The 22,274-nt window shown below is 37.0% G+C and overlaps 1 non-coding gene across 1 annotated transcript; it reads left to right on the forward strand.

Annotated features, from left to right (window-relative positions):
* Positions 1–20,369: 20,369 nt before the first annotated feature.
* Positions 20,370–20,476, forward strand: LOC119984905. Its single transcript, XR_005465003.1, has one exon. It is a non-coding gene; the product is annotated as a small nucleolar RNA R71 (small nucleolar RNA).
* The last annotated feature ends 1,798 nt before the right edge of the window (positions 20,477–22,274 follow it).

Raw genomic sequence — 22,274 nt, forward strand, 5'->3', positions numbered from 1 at the left:
GTATTCAGTAGAAGATTAAATAGGAAAAGGGGGGCATGTAGTGGTTATGTAATGATTGATGTTGTGGCTCTTTTCTCCGGGTTATTATAACTACAGCAGCCCCAGCTGTAGCTCTTTTTGAGCTGCAAAATATTTTTATTTTTATTTTTATTTTAAAAAATTATATATGTGTAGTATTTGGAGTAACGATTTCAACGACGTATTTTTTGTTCGAAACAAAAATCAAATTTAATGTGAAAAATGTATAACAATTCTGAACCGTTGAATATAAACTCGAAACATCGAATGTTTCGATCGCAATGAATTTGATTTTTGTTTCGAACAAAAAATATGTCGTTGGAATCGTTAGACCGAATACTACACATATATAATTTTTAAAAAATAAATAAAAAATATTTTGAAGCCCAAAAAGCCTACAGCGGATAACTACAGCAGCCCCATGAACCCCTTTTCTCCTTCCTGCTTAGTTCTCTCTGGTTATTACTTGTTTTGCTGCATTATTTCCGTTTTGTTCTGCTGAAGTTCAGTATTATAGTTCATTAAATATATTATCAGTTTGTCCGGTTCATACCAAATGCAATGTACCTCTTAATTATGAGAGATATATAGTGGAGATGTGGAGGGACCCCGGGCCCGGGGAAGCCTTTAAGTTTTAGACGTGGCCGATGTGAAGGTATCAAGCTACAGGTATGTCTGTCACATATGATGTTTGGCTCTTTGTATGAATAGAAAGGCCGTTTTGAATTTTATTGTCCGAAAATTGTATATAATTGCCAAAACTGATAAGGCTCATTTATTCCACATATATGTGGACCAGCCAACTTGTAGCTTTGTGGCGCCTGTCATAAATATTCCCACTAAAAAATGAATTTGATTTAGCTTTTTTCCATATATGGCTAGATTCCTAGATATTTAGGTTTTGTTTAACTAGAGTGGAATATTTATGGAGCGACACTACTTTATAATTTATATTTAGCTTTTTTATTACTAATTATATATTAAATAATTAAGAAAAATCTGATGCTTAATCATGTCTCTAATATAATCCTGGCTATTGCATTTGGGTTCTAATTTTTGTCTTCTTGGCCTGAGTGTTCATGGAAGTTTGGGTTTGATCGGTTTTATTATAAGATTTTGTGTTTTCTTTATGAAATACCGATTTTTCTAAGAGCTCGAATTTGTAGGAGGGATGAATATTTTATCTTTTATATTACTAGTGAGGTTATTACTTTAACAGTACGCTCGACCACCCACGGCCACTCATGGCAAGGGTAACTTAAATCTCAAAGATTTATTGGTTTATCGTGAAAGATAAAATAAGAAGAATTAATTACCTAAAAATCACGTTAACTAATTTTAATTTGAAGGAACCTTTAGGTGTTGTCATCATAGTTGTCAAGAATAATCCAGCTACCTAAAGATAATGATAGAAGCCATTTCTTTGGTTATTTACTTTGCAACTTGGATCAAGAAAATAAGTTCATATAAGAAAAAAAACACACAAAAACAGCAATTTATAATAATATATTTCCAACTTGTTACATACATCTATATATATATATAAAACTGATGATCTCTCTGTGTCTTTGAAAATCACACTTATATAATTCTTTACATTATTGAATATTAATGGATTAATATAAATTAATAGCGTAATTTGATGTAACTAGTATTTTTTGTAACAGAATAACTTTTACTTCTAGGGTAATGAAGATGAGCAGCAGCATCATTTTCCCTGAAAGATCCACTTTCATCTTCATCAATTCTCCCCATGATCTTCTTCTCTCCAACACTGCAACTCCTCTTCATCTCATCATCATAACCATACCCCAATCCTTTGTTGTGATTGTTATTACGCACATATGAGCCCACATCATAGTTGGGCTTTGATCTGCTCTCGGACATCGATCGCGGAAGCCCGGGCCGGTGGTTGCTTGCCTTGTTTGGTGCAGAGCTGACACTGTAACTCCTCGCCAAGGATGAGGAAGCTTGTGGGTTTGGGTTCCCTGCCACTCCATTGCCAAACTGCTGCAAGCTCACCATGTAGAAATCCTTAGCCTTTGAAAATGTTCTAATTGCTGCCAACACAATCTTCATGGCCTTGCTTTTCTTTCTTGCTCCTGCTTTGGTTCCCATCTCAATTTGAAGAAGAAGAAAATAATGAAAGTTATTGGACTCTTAGGTTGGAGGTTTTTGAGATGGAGGAGACGGCTGTATATGTAATAATTGGTGTCTGTATACGTGTGTTGTGGTTGTGGTTGTGGTTGAGTATATATATATATATATATATATATATATATATCCTACAAATACAAACATAAAATAAGTACAGCTTTTTGACTATTGATTTAAGTGAAATGATTAGTGAGATCTACTATTTTGGGTCTCATATATTTTTAATCAATGGTGAAAACACGTGTACTTATTTTATGTACTTATAGGAGAATTCTTTTATATATATATATAAGAATTCTCTCATAGTCCTAAAGTGAGGTTTTAAAATGAGATCTTAACTTTTGAGGATCAAGATATTTTTTAAAAAATTTTAAAAAAATATATTTGTATTTTAATCGGTCTTACGAAACCAACGACATTTTAGGACCTCATTTTAAGACTTCATGAAAGAATTCCTATATATATAGGAATTCTACTATAAGTACACAGAATAAGAACCTAAAATCAGTATACATATTTTCACCATTGATTTAAAACATATGAGACCCAAAATAGTGAGTCCCATTAGTCATTTCACTTAAATCAATGGTCAAAAAATTATACTTATTTTATGTCTCTACTTTGTGTAATTATAAGAGAATTCCTATATATATATATGATAATATTTTTATTTGCGAGTTGCGTGGTGGTGGATATTTTAAACCAAAATTTTTTTAAAAAATGGTGATGCTCATTATCTGCTCATTATTATTTTTGTGCAATTAAGTCGGTATTGAGAGGACTGACCGTTGAAAACGTGTAATATAGTAGTGGCTGGAGAGGTCAAACTCAACCCTCTCCCATGCGAAAGTGAAAGAATGTTTGGTAAGCTCACTTGCACGTGTATATATATATATATATATATATATATATATATATATATATATATATATATGGTCACTTGCACGAATATCTTTTTTGGTAGACAGAAAACAAAAGTCTCCTAATTATTCGATCATATGGAGCATAGAAGGGAAAAAAAAAAAAGGTTATCGCGGAAAATAATATTCATAACAAAGATAAAAACAAATCATATATATATATATATGACTTTTTCTATATAGACATCCGCAAGTTAATAATTTGCGTATTAGGTTATTTTTTGAATAAATGTGGCACAAATCAATGGACTTCCATATGGTCGATTCACTTTTTAGAATACTTATATATTGGTAGACTTGGTAGTGGTATTGAAGAATTGAGTGAATGAGACAGTAGAGAGAGAAGGCAGGACACGTTGAAAGTGTTGCACATTGGTCAACGAAATTCAGACACTTTTACCTGCACTCAGTAAGTCCACTAGCACGCATGCATTACTTCTTCATTGGGAATAAATATATATATATATTAAAATTATTACAACTACCACGTCAGAGTTGGCCGGCAGGTTCGGAGATATCTAATTAAACCTGCATTCAACGCAACAGTTATGCAACAACATAGCTTGCGTTTTGTTCATCTACATGACACTAATCAACAATGCTAGAATCCCAGAAATAATCATCTCAAACATAACTCAACAGTGTGTGACATTTATTTATTGGATATGATTACATCATATGTAGCAATGAGCCCATTAAAAACCATACTCAATGAGCCTATTGAGTGTGATTATTACCAGTGGCGGACCCAGGAATTTGAATAGGTGGGGGCATAAAAGTATTGTGGGGGTTCGAGGGCAGCGCCCCCGGAATTTTTTTTGTTGGGTTCTATATGTAATCAATTTATGATTATTGATTGCAAATACATTAATAATAGTTCAAAGCAATAAGAAGATACATTGTAATTATCACAATAGCATTCAATATGTCTCTATCTTTTATTTGCAAAACCAATGATGATTCACATGTAATCTCCAACATAGTCAACATTAGTTACAAATTGAAAACAAAATCAAATGATTGCAAGTATCTCAAAAGGCCATGTGCTTGAGTTTTTTTGTTGAATTTGTAGCGTCACATGAAACAATTTCTAAGATTTATGAGGTTGGGTTGGGTCTAAACTAGTTAGTGGATTGGACAAAAATTAATGGATTGGGGGCATCAATTTTTTTGATTGGGGGCCTTAAACTTTATTTGACATGTAATTAACTATTTATAGCATATTTAGTATTAATTGTTTTTTCCACTGGGGGCACGTGCCCCCAGTCCATTCAACGTAGGTCCGCCTCTGATTATTACCGAGATTTTTATCATTATTGTACACTAATTGTATGGTCTAACTACTAGAGTACATATTTTTTCCTATTACTCTTATAAAGGACTTCTCACATGTTCACCAATTTTACATACTAATTTTTCAATCATAAATATAGTGAGTCTCAGAACAAATGTATAGTCTCCACCTTTGTTGTGTTTTATCATAGCGATTAGATTTTCCATGGAGTTGTCAACTGCAAGCATGGATGACGACGTACACTGATTGATTGGTAAGATAATAATTAAAAGAAATTCAAAATTATATATACAATTGCGTGAAAGAATTATATTTTTTTATGATAAGTTGATTGGTTAATTAATTAATTAATTTCATTTGTGATAAGCATTTTATCATCGATGTATATATATTAAATAAGTGGCAATAATTGAGATGGAACCTTGCTATTTTATATAATTTTTTTTTTTGAAAAGTCCACAGAACACATACTTTAAGCCATGCCCGAGGGGTATACAGACCACCATAGTGGATGAAAAACTATCCAAATCTCAAATCCCTTGGGGAGAATAGAACATTGAACCTCAAGGTCCTGAACAGACAACCTAACTAATCAAACTACATCTCATTCTCTATTTTATATAAACTTATCCTGGCAATGAGAACAACTTGACCAGAAGAAAGATGGATGGAGCGTAGTCACATCCACATTATTACAAGTATGGTCCATCTATTATTGCTCTTCCACAACCCAGCAGAAAATAAAACAATATATTTTCAAAATATATATTAATAAATCATGTTCTGTACATGCCTCACGGTTCACTGTTCACATGTGCGATTAACTAATTTATTATAACAGCGGCTTAATTATATATTTACTAGAATAATCTAGTAGTCGACTCGCATTTTTCAAATTGTTTTGTTTGTGTGGATAAACGTCCACATTATCAATTAATTTGTTTAATTAATAATTAAGGATAATATCTAGTTGGATATTAATCAAATTAAGTATTTAATTTTGAATGGTATTATCTTGAGAAATTTGATAGACTTCTAATCAAATTAGAAGACATCAATTCTTATCCCTTATGAGCCCATAAATAGAGGGTCATCCTTTGTATTTGACACACCAAATAATATACGTAAACGCTCTCTCTCTCAAACTCCGATCTTCCACCTACATGATCAAGGCTAGTTAGGGTGTGAATAGTGAGAGGACTTTGGTAGCAATCCCTGAGTCCAGACGTGTTCGTAGATCCGTGTTAGTCACCGACGTGCCAACGGTAAACGACGTGGAACTAAGCAGCTCGATCCGTGAATCTACGCTACAACAGGTATTCCGCTGCGTAATGATACAAGTGTATATTTTTTCCAACAATTTGAAAAATAAAACAATAGTAGTTAATCATTGTTCACTAATAAATCGTCTAAATCCTTACATATTTTTGGTATTTACTTTTTGGTAAGCCAAATATGGAGTATGGCTCATGTTATCCAAATCATGTTTAATAATTTTGTATTCATTATTTCTCTCTCTTTTTTAAAATAATAAATTAAAGTTGAAGGTAGTTATGTTGAAAAATATTAAAATATTTGATGTGATTTTGAAATGATGGATGTGATTGGAAAGGTGTAAGAAAATTAATAACGTAAAATAAATTTTTACTTAAAATAGGAGAAATTGTGTGTCCAAAATAGGGAATGGGAAAGACTCTATTCTTACTCCAATTTTTAACTCCAATTCTTCCAAAAAAACATATTAAATTATGAATTTTTTGTTGAAAATGATATGTTAGAGTTTAGGACTTAAGAATTAGTGTTTAGGGTTTAAGATTTAAGAATTAGTGTTTAGGGTTTAATAGTAATTACCAAAAAAGAGAGTCTAGGATTTATGATTTAGAATTTTTTTTCTCAAAATCTACTCTATTATAATATTTAGAACATGAAAATACTCAATAACACATTTTAAAATAAGATTTAGCCTAGTTTTTGGAAGAAATTGAAGTAAGGAATTGGAGCCCCCTATCACTAAAATAGGATACAGGATTGGACATGCTAAGCTATTTCATATTTCTTGGGAATAGATTATAATTAACTGCTTCAACTCTTTTAGGAGTAGTACTTAAAACTTAAATATCCACCCTCTTTAGCAGTCAATTAACGTAAATTCATGTTTTTTACTTTTTAATATTATATTAATTGAGAATGCGCGGCATATAAATTCTAAACGTTCATTGTATATAAATATAGATTTTCATTGTTTAAAACTTGTCCAACAAAGAAGGAATTGCTTTTCAATTTTGGCTAGCTTTCTCCCACATTTCTCGTCATTTTGTGCATGAAAAACGAGAGTGCATGTGTAATATTTTTTTTATTTTTTATTATAGGGAAGAAGATGGGGAGGCTCGAACTCAAGATCTCTATGAAATATTAGACACATGAGTGTCATCTGAGCTACTGATAATTCTCGAGTGCATGTGTAGTATTTATTACCAAGTCTATAGACAACTCCTATTCCCGAGTCCCTAAACATGTGATGATAAAACAACTCCTATTCCCGAGTCCCTAAACATGTGATGATAAAGGGGCAATTTAATCATTTTTGTTTAGGTTTGAAAGGATGGATTAAATGGACAAGAACATATATATGGTAAATGGGCCTCGTTCTGAGAAATGGATTCAAAAACCTTAGTATTGGACAGGCCCATCGAAGGTCCTTCATCTCTCAACACTTATGTTGATTGGTAATTTGGTAGTTTACTCATGGGCCGCTTCTAGAAACAAGCCCGAAAGTGGCATTTAAAAACTACCTGATGCACTTTATTTATTTATTTGGAAAACGTAGCGACTTTAACGTGGCATGTTTAAAAAAAAAAAGACTTTATAAAGACGCTTTCTTTAAAGCTTTTTTCCTGGCTTTTTTTTTGGTTGCCAAATTTTTCCTAGTTTTGATATGACTTGGAAGGGCCTTAGTGGCCAACACACCAGAAATAAATATAATTCATTCATTATAACATATAACACTTTCACCACTAAAAATGATTTTTTTCTTCGGCTACTGTTGCGTGATACTTGCAAGTGTACAAGTCGAAAAAGCAATAAAGAGTGAGTTGAGTTATCGTCCCACGAGAATATGTCGATAATTCAATCAAATATCAACCATGGCTAATCCTACACTAAATGGAGAATCGATGTTTGGGTTTGTTTGTCAACTAACACTAAAACAAGAAATTAAACAATTAACAATTAATTAAAGCAAGCAATCAATTCAAACACGGAATTAATTCAAGAACCCGAACACTAGGGTACCCAATGCCACCACTACCTATCCAATTACACTAACTTGATTCGTTAATCCCTAATTTTCTATTCAATCATTGACAATCAATTTCCCTATCCTATTCAATGCACCATTCCTGGCTATATCGAAAGTGCTTTCTATACTAACCCCTGTTATTCCTAACAATCGAATTCCAATATCAAAAACCCATTAAGAATGGTCGATAATCACATAACGATTGCATAGGCCATGCCCCTATATTCCAATAGTTCATGCAACCTATGTCATCTACAGTGAGAGCACACCCTAGGTATCTCCTTCCGGTTTCAACCTAGGCAAAACATCATTTGGATGGTGATCAAGCACCCAAAAGCATTAAGAACATCCATAGATAATCAACAAGAAAAAGGTATTAAGAATCACAAATCAAGTTCATTCAATATTCAAGGTGGGGTTCCATTAGGACCCTAGCTAGAAGATTATTTTGTGCAAATACATCAAAGAAGTATCAATTACAATCAAAACAAGGAAAAGAAAGAGAAATAGAACCCCCCTTGTGCTTGCGATTGAGAGAAAATGACTAACAATTGCCATACTGGTAGTCCTCCTGTCTTCGTGAATGTAAGAAGATTTCTTCTTCTTCAAAGTGTAGGACCAACGTAGTTCTAATCTTTGGCTGACGTACAGTCACTGGAGTCATGTATAAGGCCGTTTAGGAACGTACAGGCTTCGAACTCTGATTTCTCCTAAACCTCTCTTGCACTTATCCATCTGAAATCTCGGTTTCTGTTTAACAAAATGTTTTAAATCAAAATCAAAGAAATTATGACAATGAATCCTTATTTATAGCCTTTTGGAGAAGGTTCCTCAAACATCTATGATTTTCAGCAACTGCCTCCTGGATTTCAACTTAACTAACACTAGATTTATCTACAAAATGATCAAAATTTAATCTAAAATCTCCTTGCCTTTGTCACGTGTCCACTGGAAGTTGGCTTACCATTGCCGGTTGTGGACCCCATGCTGCCACATATTAGTAGGTGACTGGAGGTGACTTTCGGTATAAAAAACTAGTGACCTGCCTGTGCTTATATCCGAGTGTGATGTGTACGTATAGGAGTGAGGAGTACTAATATGATAACCAACACTTGATGCGATGTGGGTTCATTCTAAACAATCACTCCCGCGATGTGGGTTCATCTACACCAACTCAATGGGTTTCATCGACTCCATGAGCTTTGTTTCTTTTTATTTTTCAATTTCTCTCTCAATGTTCCTTCCCTTTTGTTTTCCCCTCCTTTAGTTCTCAATCCCACAGACTTACTGCGATTTCTATTTTTTTGCCCGATTCTTCTTTTACAGGGCTACGTTACTCTTTTAATAGGAGTGAATGAATGTATGATCCATGATAGAAATGAATAGAAAAAACAAATGCATGTGATGGATTCCCAATGATGTTCTTATAGACTCATGTAACCGACTCCGAATTTTTAGGATAAAAACTCTGTTGCTGATGATGAGACTGTTGGCTCTATTTTTCTTATTACTCAACCTTAGGTGTCCTTATCTATGGTACCACTTGTTAGACTTATATCAATAAAACATGTTTATTTAAGAGAAAATCACAAAACTCACGTCAATTCGTTCTAGATCTTAAATAGAAACGGGTGAACTTTCCCACCAACCCTAAAACTTTTTTTTTATCAGCCCTAAAACGTTTAGTTATATATACTGAACTACCAAATACTTTAATATTTAATCAATTAATAAAACTTCTATACAAATAGTTAATTTGATTATTTCTCAACAAGTAGATATAGTTTGTGTTGTGTGGAAAATACTTTAATATTTAATCAATTAATAAACCTTCTAAACAAATAGTTAATTTGATTATTTCTCAACAAGTAGATATAGCTTGTGTTGTGTGGAAAATAAGTATGTAGAAGAATTCTCACATGCGCACTAATTTTACACAATCGAAATCTAATATTTGTAATAAAATACAACAAAAGTGGGGGCCACACATTTGTCGTGAAAGCCACTGCATCTATGTCAAGTGCGTAAAGTTGGTGTACATGTGAGAAATCGCTTAAGTATGTAATCAATCTGTTGTTAATAAAAAAAAGTTGTTTCATGAGATCTATACAAGCTTTCATGCATGGTGTTACAAATTAATATTGACGTTAGAACAATTGGCCTTGAGAACGTTCCACAATTTTCCTGACATCTTTAAAAAAAATAATAATGCAAGAGAAAATCGAAATGAGGAAACAAAAGTTAAAAGGAAAAAATAAAAGAAAAAGAAAAAACAAGAACGATAGTATGATGGTCAAATTCTAGAATCTTGTAGGACATGAACTTGTTTGATAGAATCATCCCAAACTTTAACCTTTTTTTATTTGTATAACTCTGGTGTATATGTACGGGAAAATAATCTTGAAGTAGGTTACTCTGATTGGATCTAACTTAACAGATCTTATCTGTCTCATGATTGATTATTTAGACGTTTGGATTAGATTGTAGTTATCATCTACACGCTATCTAAATTATCTCGTATGGTTAAGAAAAATAGATAGATATTATCTAAGCCTTTTATGATAAATCGTGATATATTGGTTAGCTGAGATAAAACTCATCTACCTATTAGATTGTTAATCTCTCCAAGTGATAAACCTTTTTATGTTAGCTAAATCTATTAATCACTGATTTATATGAAAATCAATATTCCTTTCAAGAGATTTAACAAACTTAATGATAAGTTGGATTTAATCATAATCATATTATTTTCAATCGATTTTATCTATGAGACACATGTTGTATAAATGCACGATGCTATTCTCCAAGAAGATTATCGAAGCAATTAAAGAAATTCTGAGATCTTTGAGAGATTTCCTAGTGGATTTCAAACAAGACGAAGGTGACTTGAAAATCCTTGGTGAACTCCAAAGTTGGTTCGAGCTTGGTAGATTATGAGCAATATTGTCACAACAAATCCTTGATTGATTATGATGTACATTACAACTAAGGTGGACTTTAGCTGTGTTGGAACATACACTAGGTAAAGGTGGGTTGTGATTCAAAAGATTAGAGTGAGTGAGTCAGGTTCTAACCTTTGTAACATTTTTCATACTTAGTGGGTTATTTCAAAGGTTGGTCGCTTTATAGACTCGAGGTTTTTTTTTCGTAAACGTTATGGTGTTCGGTTATTGACCATCATAGCTGTTGTGAAATTATTCGCAAGCGGACAAGTCGCACAAGTAATAAAGAATGAGTAGAGTATCGTTCCCACGAGGATATTTTGGCAAATTCAACTTCAAAGTCAATTCAAGCAATTATTACACTAATTGGTAATGCGAATTGTGATTGTGGTCATTCAAAGCTAACAAGCAACTGCAAAATCACTAAGTAAGTAACAAATTGAACAATTAACTAACAACAAACGACAATTTAATTTCCAAGAAAGTTAAACACTAGGGTTCCTAATTTCACCACCTCTCATCCAATTGAACTCCATTGATTCTTTAACTCTCAATTCTCAAATTAGTTGTTGACAATCAATTTCCCACTCTATTCAATGTTCTATTCCTAGATACATCGAATGTGTTTTCAACATAAATCCGGGTTATTCCTAACACTCGGATTAGTACATTGTAAACCCATTAAGATCAATGGAAATCACTTAACAATTGCATAAGTCATAAACCTATATTTCTATGGTTCATTCAACTTATGTTTTCTATGGATTCTTGCAACCTTAGGCCTATCCTTCCGGACTCAACTCAAGCTAAAAATCATTCAAATGGTGATCAAGCATTTGAAAGCAATAAGTGTATCCATAGAAAATCAACAACAATAAGAGAGATTAAAGACTAAAAATCAAGTTCATTCAACATTCAAAGAGGGGTTCCATTAGGACCCCTAGTTAGAGGATTAGTTCCTCATAATCACGAAATACAACTTGAAATCCATACTAGCAGTCATTTAATACAAGAAATGAGAAGAAATTAGATGAAACCCCTGAAATTCCAGCTTGAGCTCCCAAGGGTTGCCGTCCAAGCTTGAGAGAATTTCTCCAAAGTTCCAACCCCTCAAAACCTAGCAACTTATTCCTTTTATACTCCTCATGACCCAGAGTCGTTTATCTCACAGGATGATGTCGTTTTGAGCTGATCTTTCTTGACTTTAGGTTGATTTCGGACATTTAAAGGCCTAAAAATTCGCGAGACTACTCTGGCCGATCGATCGAATTTTGGCCCGATCGATCGGAATTCTCCACTGTCCAATTCAGCTAAATCAGAATCCGATCGATCGGACATTTGGGCCGATCGATCGGTTTTTCCCTCCGGGTCCAATTTCTTGCTTATTCCTATCCATTAAGCTGCTTTTCTTCCATTTATGCTCCGGAACCTGAAATGTGCAAATAACACTCTTTAAGCAGCATATAATTCGAATTAACTCTTAAACAATGCAAGATTTCATATAAAAGGATGCACAATTATATGAATATAATTGGCATATCAAATACCCCCACACTTAATCTTTGCTCGTCCTCGAGTAACTCCAAAATCAAGAATGAAAGGAATTTTAAAACTTTCCCACACTCTCAGGAATGAAAGTAATTCAAAGACAAAGGAGAAGCATCAACAAAACTGTAGCTCAGTAATCTTTTTGACAGCCTTAGGATCATAAATCAAACTCTAGTAGAAAACACAGCACATTACAAAGTTTTTAGCTTCAACTTCAAGCCTCACAGATATTCACTCGCAAGCAAAATCGCACTGAAGTGGCTAATTGTTTCTCTCAAGTGCATGTGGGCGGAATATTATAAACAAGAACTCAGAATTCCCACATGCAATAATGTAATGAAAGCTTAAGAAACAAATGAAATGATCTCATGAGTGGATGTCACTTAACCAAGCAATTGACCAACATCCTTATTCACCAACTTGTGTTCAAATCCAAAGCATTCTCAAAATCAAGTGGGACTTTTTAAGCTTGTAATGTAGGGTAAAGGCTAGATGAGAAGGGCAAAGGGTATAGAATTTTGAATTAGTGGAGGATCATTATACAAAGAGATGTCATTCAAATTTTTCTCCATATTTCACTATCTTTCCATTCTTCCATCATTCCCTTTCCTTCACAATCAATTCACATTCACAATCGATTCACAAATATAGAGTCACATGCAATTGCAATTGGATATCTCTTTGTGACTTTTTTTTTTTTTTTTAAAGACTAAAAATCAAATTGCATGCTCCTGTTTCTTCTTTTCTATTAGTCAATACCCCCCACACTTCTTCCAAAAGAAATTACAACATCCATCCACACTCCCTCGATGACCAAAAGAAATTCAGCATATATCATCCCAATTTTTCATTTAACATAAATAATTCTTCCTCCACAATAAGAAGCAGGGAAATTGGCTATGAATAAAAGGTCAGTGTTTGGCTTCAAAAAGGGTGCAATGGATAGCATGTATAAAATATGATGAAAAAGGTATTTATAGATCCAAAAATGGCCTTACTCTCATCTTTCAAGAACACTATCGAATTTCCCACATGAAAGTGATTTGGATGTAATGTCATTCAATGAGAACTTAGTAAGCAACCGAGATGAAGAATAATGAGATCAAGCAAATATTATAGTGAGCAGAATAAAAACAATAGAGTTGATTTATATCACTCATTGAGAAACGAATGGCTCAAAACTCACATTGGTTCAAGTCTCCACAATTTGCTAAATAATGAATGTGCACTACCAAAAAGTTTTCAATTTGATCCTTTGGCCACAATTTTTTTTTTTTTTTGAAAATCAACAATATCAACTTTCTAAGCCACAATTTATCTCCAATGCAATGAACACATTAATAATAATAAGCATCATAGAGGGGGAAAAACAACACTAAAAATTTCAAAGAAAAATTTACACTACCATAAAATTCAAAGGTTCTAAAAGAAAAGAAAAACACAGTAAAACACAATAAAAGGAGAAATATAATCTAAAAAGAAGTTTTTCCTTCCCACCCCCACACTGGATGTGAACACTGTCCGCAGTGTTTCAAACTATGACTACACAGTAGGGAAGAGAGGAACAAAACAACCTGGGCGATCTCAGAAGGAACGACGCCTGGATGGAAAAGACACAGTGGATGGCCCAGTAGAAGCAGGTGCAGGAGCAGCTGGCGCTGAAGAAGAATGCATGGACAGCTGGCGTAAAAGAGCAACCATCTCCGACTGCTGAGCACGAAGAGCAGCCAGCTGGTCACGTGTCTCCAGCTGTAACATCTCAATAGCCTCCAAGCGCTCCTCAGTAGAGCGAACATGTGATGGATCAGCAGGACTGGACAGGGGACTGGAATCAGCCGGCTCAGCTGCCGGATCAACAGCTGGAGGGAGATGACCTGTACGCAGGTTCCAGTCGGCTGGGGAGAGCTCGGAAAGAAAAGGAGCATCATCGCCGGTGGCTGGTAGCTGGTGGCCCAAATGGCTGAGCAAACGAGTGATCAACCGGGGAAAGAACAACTGCAGCTTCTTCCCCGCACGCACCTCCGTGGTGCATTGCAGCATGGCGCGCACAAAATAATAGCCAATATCAAACCAGCACTCCTGATGGAAGAAATACAGCAACTCCAAAGTTGGTCCGCGCCTCTCAGATTTATGGCCATGAGGCCATAAATTTTTCTTCACCATACTGTCAATAACCCATAGGCGGGAAGGGATGGAGCCTCTCGTGGCAGCCTGTCTATTCTTTTGTCGGACAGCTGGATCAGGAACCAATGTGTGGAACATAGTGGTGTGGTCCACCTCTACCGGAGGGCCGACTGGGAGATCCTCTGAATAAGAAGATGGATAGCCAAGAGCATCACATATATCAGCAGTAGTGAATGTATATGAAACTGCTCCTCTGTCACCCTTGGGTATTCTCACAGTGTAATGCTCGGGACCGTCGTCGCCCTCACGGGAATCAACTGTGCGCAAAGTACGGTAAAAAGCCCGGATCAAGGTGGGATAAACAATAATCGCGGCCGGAGCATAGTCCCATAAGAAGTCTAACCGGGCGCGATGTAAATAATTCCTGGCCCACAAGTTCAACTGCTGCATCATGATAGCAGTATCAATCCTCCAATCTGGCTCAATACGGGCAGAAGCAAAGTTATCCTCCGATGGTCGCGGACGCGGAGGTGCCAAAGTCTTCTTCTTAGTGCCCCGCGCTCGCTTGGGGGAGGGTGGTGGTGTGGTGGAACCGGACGCCTCAGCTGCCTTGCGTCGTCCCATTCTGAGAGGGAGATGAACCCAAGTGAGAGAAATGAAGGAATGAAAGAAAATGTGAAAGAAAATGATGGAAAATGGTTGCTGGTCTCGGGTTCGGGTGAGAGAACAAGAGAGAAAAGAGAGAAAAAGGTGAAAGGGGAAGGGTGCAGCGCGGGCTGGGATCTTTAAAAACCCTGGCCCGCGAGTCCGATCGATCGGACTTAAGTTCCGATCGATCGGAATTTCCCACGGGTCCTTTTTTCACTTACCCGCTCCGATCGATCGGATATATGGTCCGATCGATCGGACTTTGTCTCTGTCCATATTTTCACAATTTTGCATATCCTGCACCAAAACACTTCCAATCCAACCCAGGCAGTTTTCAAAACAAGCAAAACAAATATGTACATGAAAATAAAGCAATGCAAAAGAAATTAGGGAACGAAAGTACCCCGGTTGGGTTGCCTCCCAACAAGCGCCTAGTTTATAGTCGATGGCCCGACTATGGCTTGCTCATTGTTGTGGATTTTGAAGAGGAAGAGTGACTTTCCCTCCAGAAAATTCAGCTGCATAATAAGGCTTCAATCGCTGCCCATTCACCTTGAATGAAGTTCCCATTGTTTCATGCTTTATCTCAACGGCGCCATGAGGAAACACCGCGGTAACTAGAAAAGGTCCGGACCATCGCGATTTGAGCTTGCCCGGAAATAGACGGAGTCTTGAATTGAATAGCAGCACTTGTTGCCCCACCTTGAACTCCTTCCGAACAATATGACTATCATGCCATTTCTTGGTCCGCTCCTTGTAGATTTTTGCATTCTCATAAGCATCAAGGCGAATTTCATCAAGCTCATTCAATTGCAATAACCGTTGTTCTCCCGCACTAGCCATGTCAAAATTCAGAATTTTAATAGCCCAAAAGGCTTTGTGCTCCAATTCAACCGGGAGATGACAAGCTTTCCCAAATACCAAGCGGAAGGGAGACATGCCAATAGGAGTTTTGAAAGCTGTACGGTAAGCCCACAAAGCATCATCTAGCTTTAAAGACCAATCCTTCCTTGAGGTATTGACCGTTTTTTCAAGAATTTTCTTCAACTCTCTATTAGAAATCTCCACTTGGCCACTTGTCTGAGGATGGTACGGAGTAGCTACCTTGTGAGTAATGCCATATTTGGCCAGCAGGGAATTGAATTGCCGGTTGCAAAAGTGGGTACCCCCATCACTAATAATCGCCCGCGGGGTACCAAATCTTGTAAAAATATTCTTCTTCAAAAACTTCAACACCCCTTTGGAATCATTGGTGGGTAACGCCAGGGCCTCCACCCATTTAGAAACGTAGTCAACCGCCACAAGGATATAGTAATTTCCCAAAGAATTAGGGAATGGCCCCATAAAATCTATACCCCACACATCAAAAAGCTCAACCTCGAGAATATTGGTTAAAGGCATTTGATTTCGATTTGAAATATTCCCGGTACGTTGACATTCATCACAAGCAAGAACAAAGGAGTGGGCGTCTTTAAACAAAGTAGGCCAATAAAAACCGGATTGCAAGACTTTAGCCGCCGTTTTGTTACCGCCAAAATGACCACCACATGGAAATGAGTGGCAATGCTTCAAGATATTAACCATTTCTTCCTCCGGAACACACCGACGAATAATTTGATCCACACATTGCTTCCATAAGAAAGGCTCCTCCCAATAATAAAACCGAACAAGATGGAGGAATCTCTTCCTTTGAGAGTGAGATAAATCCGGAGGAAGGATCTCCTTGGCCAAATAATTTACAAAATCAGCATACCAAGGAGTTGTAGAAGAGTGAATAGCAAACAATTGTTCATCTGGAAATGTTTCTTTGATAGGAATGGTCACTTCTTCACGCCCCTCCAATATTCTAGACAAGTGATCCGCCACCACATTCTCGGATCCCTTTTTATCTCGAATTTCCAAGTCAAATTCTTGCAATAGAAGAATCCATCGAATCAACCTTGGCTTGGCTTCCTTCTTCATTAATAAATAGCGCAAGGCTGCATGATCAGTGTATACAATGACTTTAGAGCCAATCAAGTACGATCGGAACTTATCAAGAGCAAAGACAACCGCCAAAAGTTCTTTCTCCGTTGTTGTGTAATTGAGTTGAGCATCATTTAGAGTACGGCTAGCATAGTAAATAACATACAGAATTTTATTCTTCCTTTGACCGAGAACCGCTCCCATAGCGTAGTCACTAGCATCACACATGAGCTCAAATGGAATGTTCCAATCCGGAGAAGTAATAATAGGGGCTGTAGTAAGCCTTTCCTTGAGAGTGGTATAGGCTTCCAAGCACTCCTTTGTAAAATGAAACTTAACATCTTTCAACAATAATTCACACAAAGGCTTTGTGATTTTTGAAAAATCCTTGATGAAACGCCTATAGAAGCCCGCATGCCCCAAGAAACTTCTCACCTCTTTAACCGAAGTTGGTGGAGGGAGTTTCTCAATAATTTCAATTTTTGCTCTGTCCACTTCAATGCCTTTTTGAGAAATTCGATGCCCTAAGACTATCCCTTCTTGCACCATGAAATGGCATTTCTCCCAATTGAGCACTAAATTAGTCTCTTCACATCTTTGGAGCACCATAGATAAATTTTTCAAACAAGAGTCAAATGATGAGCCAAAAACAGAAAAATCATCCATGAATACCTCAATTGTGTGCTCCACCATATCACTGAAAATACTCATCATGCACCGTTGAAAGGTGGCCGGCGCATTACATAAGCCGAAAGGCATCCTTTTATAAGCAAAAGTGCCAAAAGGACAAGTAAAAGTGGTCTTTTCTTGGTCTTCCGGAGCAATGGGGATTTGATTGTACCCCGAATAACCATCCAAGAAGCAATAATAAGAATATCCCGAAAGCCTCTCTAGCATTTGATCAATAAAGGGTAAAGGAAAGTGATCCTTCCTAGTGGCATTGTTGAGCTTCCTATAATCAATGCAAACTCGCCAACCGGTCGTAGTCCGGGTGGGAATCAATTCATTCTTCTCATTCTTCACCACTGTGATTCCACCCTTTTTGGGAACTACTTGCACCGGACTTACCCAAGAACTATCTGAAATAGGGTAAATAATTCCTGCATCAAGAAGTTTTAAAATTTCGGCTTTTACTACATCTTTCATATTGGGATTTAGTCGGCGTTGATGCTCCACCGAAGACTTGTAATCCTCCTCCATTAGAATACGATGCATACACATAGTGGGGCTGATTCCCCGAATATCTGCTATTGTCCACCCCAAAGCCATTTTGTGCTCCCTCAATACTCTTAAAAGTTTGTCCTCTTCTTCCGTATTCAACTTCGAAGAGATAATAACCGGTAAGGTAGTAGAATTCCCCAAGTAAGCATACCGAAGATGAGACGGAAGAGGTTTCAAAGTGAGTGTTGGAGCTTCTATGATACTTGGTTGTGGCCTTGAAGACAAGACACCAAGCGGTTCAAATCGCTGGAATCTTCTTGGTTTAGCCTCTTGCATCGATTCTAACCAGTTCATAAACTCCACCATTTCATCATCACCATATTCGAGAGCATCTCTATTCACCAAACAAGACTCAAGAGGGTCTTGGCAAGAATTTATGGAATAAGTATGAGCCAAAATATGGTCCACCGAGTCTATGTAAAGACAAGATTCCTCGTCATTCGGGTACTTGGTAGTGTCAAACACTTTGAACGTGACTTCTTCATCCGCAATTCTCAATACCAAAGTACCTTGTTCCACATCAATAAGAGTCCTCCCCGTACGTAAGAAAGGTCGCCCCAAAATAATTGGAGTATTAGAATCTTCCTCCATATCAAGAATTACAAAATCCACCGGAAAAACCAATTTGTCTACTTTGACAAGAACATCCTCAATGATACCCCGAGGATGTTTAATAGATCGATCCGCCATGATAAGAGACATTGTAGTGGGGCTGATTTCATGCAAGCCAATGAGCTTGGCTATCGATAGTGGCATTAAATTGATACTAGCTCCCAAGTCACATAATGCCCTTTCAATCACTGTACTGCCAATAGTGCAAGGAATAGTGAAACTTCCTGGATCTTTCTTCTTAATTGGAAGCTTTTGCTGCACTATTGCACTACACTCCTCTGTCAACTGGACACTCTCATAATCCTTCAACCTCCGCTTCTTAGAAAGAATCTCCTTCATAAACTTGGCATAGCTGGGCATCTGCTCCAAAGCTTCGGCAAAAGGTATGTTGATCTGCAATTTCTTGAACACATCAAGAAACTTTGAGAATTGAGAATCCGTCTTGGTGTTTTTCAACCTTTGTGGAAAAGGAATTGGAGGTACATATGCTTTAACTGGAGGTGCTGGCAATGAACTATCAGGCCAATCCAATTCAACTGCATACCGGGACTGCACATCCTTGCTTTTCTGCATATTTTCAACACTTTCATTTTGGTCTGCAGTGGTCCGATCGATCGGAATTGTAGCCGATCGATCGGATTTTTCTCCTGTCTCATTTGTAACTTCAGAGCTCCGATCGATCGGGTATGAGGTCCGATCGATCGGATTTGGACTCTGTTCTTCCTCAACTGCATTTTTCTGCAATTCTGCATTTTTCAATTTTTCCGCTTTTTCAGCATCGAGATCAGCAGCAGTTTTTACTAGATTCCCATTCCGTAAGGTGATAGCATAACAATGATCTTTACCTTTTGGATTCACTTCCGTTTGGCTAGGGAGTTCCCCTTTTTCTCTTGATGATAGAGCATTAGCTAGCTGCCCCACTTGTATTTCAAGATTTCTAATGGATGCCCCTTGATTCTGAATCATTGACGCTTGAGTTTGTAATGCAGAATCAGTCTTGCTAATGAAATTGTTGGTGTTGTTGGCTAATGCCTCCATACTTCCGGCCATTTTAGCAAACATTTCATCGATATCCCTCCTTTTCTCTTGTGGCTGAATTTGTTGAGGGGGGGGGGTTTTGCACATTTTTATTGTTGCTCCAAGAGAAGTTTGGATGGTTCCGAAACCCCGGATTATAGAAGTTTGAGTATGGATCATTTCGGGGCCGACTGTAATATCCACCTCCAATAGCATTAACTTGCTCACCTTGAGACGAAGATGCATTAGTGATCAAGCATTCTCCGGTTTGATGGTTAGTACTACAACAATAATCACAAGACATATGAGAAGGTGTGCTTTGCATAGCATGTACTCCTTGAGCTTGATTTAGTGTCAATGCCTCAATCTTCTTTGCCATTATAGCCAAGGTAGACATAACTTCATCATCTCTAAAACTTCCTCCTTGCTTTGGATTCCCCCTCTCCGAAGACCAAGAGTTAGTGGTTTTGGCCACTTTTTCCAGTAATTCTCTAGCCTCCTCTTGATTCTTGGTCATGAATGAACCTCCCGCAGCTGCATTAATAGTCTCCTTAGTATGCATGCTCAAACCATTATAAAAAGCTTGGTACACTACCCACTCCGGGAGGCCATGATTTGGGCAACTTCGAATAATTCCTTTAAAGCGCTCCCAAGCTTCATAAAATGATTCAAAATCCTTTTGGGCAAAAGACATGATATCCGCCCTAATTAGCACCGCCTTGCTTGGAGGAAAGAATTTCGTCAAGAATTGCTCCGCCATCTCATCCCAAGTGGTGATAGAGTTGGGAGGCAATGACATCAACCATCCCTTAGCCTTGTCCCTCAAAGAAAATGGGAATAACCTCAACAAGATAGCATCCTTAGAAGCTCCGTTAATCCCAAAAGTGGTGCACACATGCAAGAAAGAGCGAAGATGAATATTGGGCTCTTCATTAGGAAGACCATAGAAAACCACTGAATTAGAGATAATGTTGATGATAGCCGGCTTGATCTCAAAATTAGTAGCATTGATAGGGGGATAGCGGATGCTTGAAGGATTGGTGTCCCAAGTAGGCCTAGCACAATCCTCGAGAGAGCGAGGATCAAATTGTCTAGGAGGACCTTCAACCTCATCATCACCATGTCTTACATTAACACCTCCACCATTACCATTGCCACCATTCACATTTACAGCTCCACCAAGATCACCAAGATTTCCCCTTCCTTGATTGTCCCCAAAGCCTTCCATTTGATTATTAGTAAGCTCTCGTCTAAGATTGTGAAGAGTCCTTTCAATCTCCAAATCAATAGCAATTAATTCTGGATTAGAAGAACGTGTTCCCAAGCTCATACAAGAGGAAATAATTTCTGCAGAAAATTAAAAACCGAATTAGCACAAAAATTTCCTAAATTGACACCAAAAATAAAAATTTGCCTCAATCCCCGGCAACGGCGCCAAAAACTTGTTGTGAAATTATTCGCAAGCGGACAAGTCGCACAAGTAATAAAGAATGAGTAGAGTATCGTTCCCACGAGGATATTTTGGCAAATTCAACTTCAAAGTCAATTCAAGCAATTATTACACTAATTGGTAATGCGAATTGTGATTGTGGTCATTCAAAGCTAACAAGCAACTGCAAAATCACTAAGTAAGTAACAAATTGAACAATTAACTAACAACAAACGACAATTTAATTTCCAAGAAAGTTAAACACTAGGGTTCCTAATTTCACCACCTCTCATCCAATTGAACTCCATTGATTCTTTAACTCTCAATTCTCAAATTAGTTGTTGACAATCAATTTCCCACTCTATTCAATGTTCTATTCCTAGATACATCGAATGTGTTTTCAACATAAATCCGGGTTATTCCTAACACTCGGATTAGTACATTGTAAACCCATTAAGATCAATGGAAATCACTTAACAATTGCATAAGTCATAAACCTATATTTCTATGGTTCATTCAACTTATGTTTTCTATGGATTCTTGCAACCTTAGGCCTATCCTTCCGGACTCAACTCAAGCTAAAAATCATTCAAATGGTGATCAAGCATTTGAAAGCAATAAGTGTATCCATAGAAAATCAACAACAATAAGAGAGATTAAAGACTAAAAATCAAGTTCATTCAACATTCAAAGAGGGGTTCCATTAGGACCCCTAGTTAGAGGATTAGTTCCTCATAATCACGAAATACAACTTGAAATCCATACTAGCAGTCATTTAATACAAGAAATGAGAAGAAATTAGATGAAACCCCTGAAATTCCAGCTTGAGCTCCCAAGGGTTGCCGTCCAAGCTTGAGAGAATTTCTCCAAAGTTCCAACCCCTCAAAACCTAGCAACTTATTCCTTTTATACTCCTCATGACCCAGAGTCGTTTATATCACAGGATGATGTCGTTTTGAGCTGATCTTTCTTGACTTTAGGTTGATTTCGGACATTTAAAGGCCTAAAAATTCGCGAGACTACTCTGGCCGATCGATCGGATTTTGGCCCGATCGATCGGAATTCTCCACTGTCCAATTCA

This window comes from Tripterygium wilfordii, chromosome 18 (assembly GCF_013401445.1).
Source record: "Tripterygium wilfordii isolate XIE 37 chromosome 18, ASM1340144v1, whole genome shotgun sequence".
NCBI lineage: Eukaryota > Viridiplantae > Streptophyta > Magnoliopsida > Celastrales > Celastraceae > Tripterygium > Tripterygium wilfordii.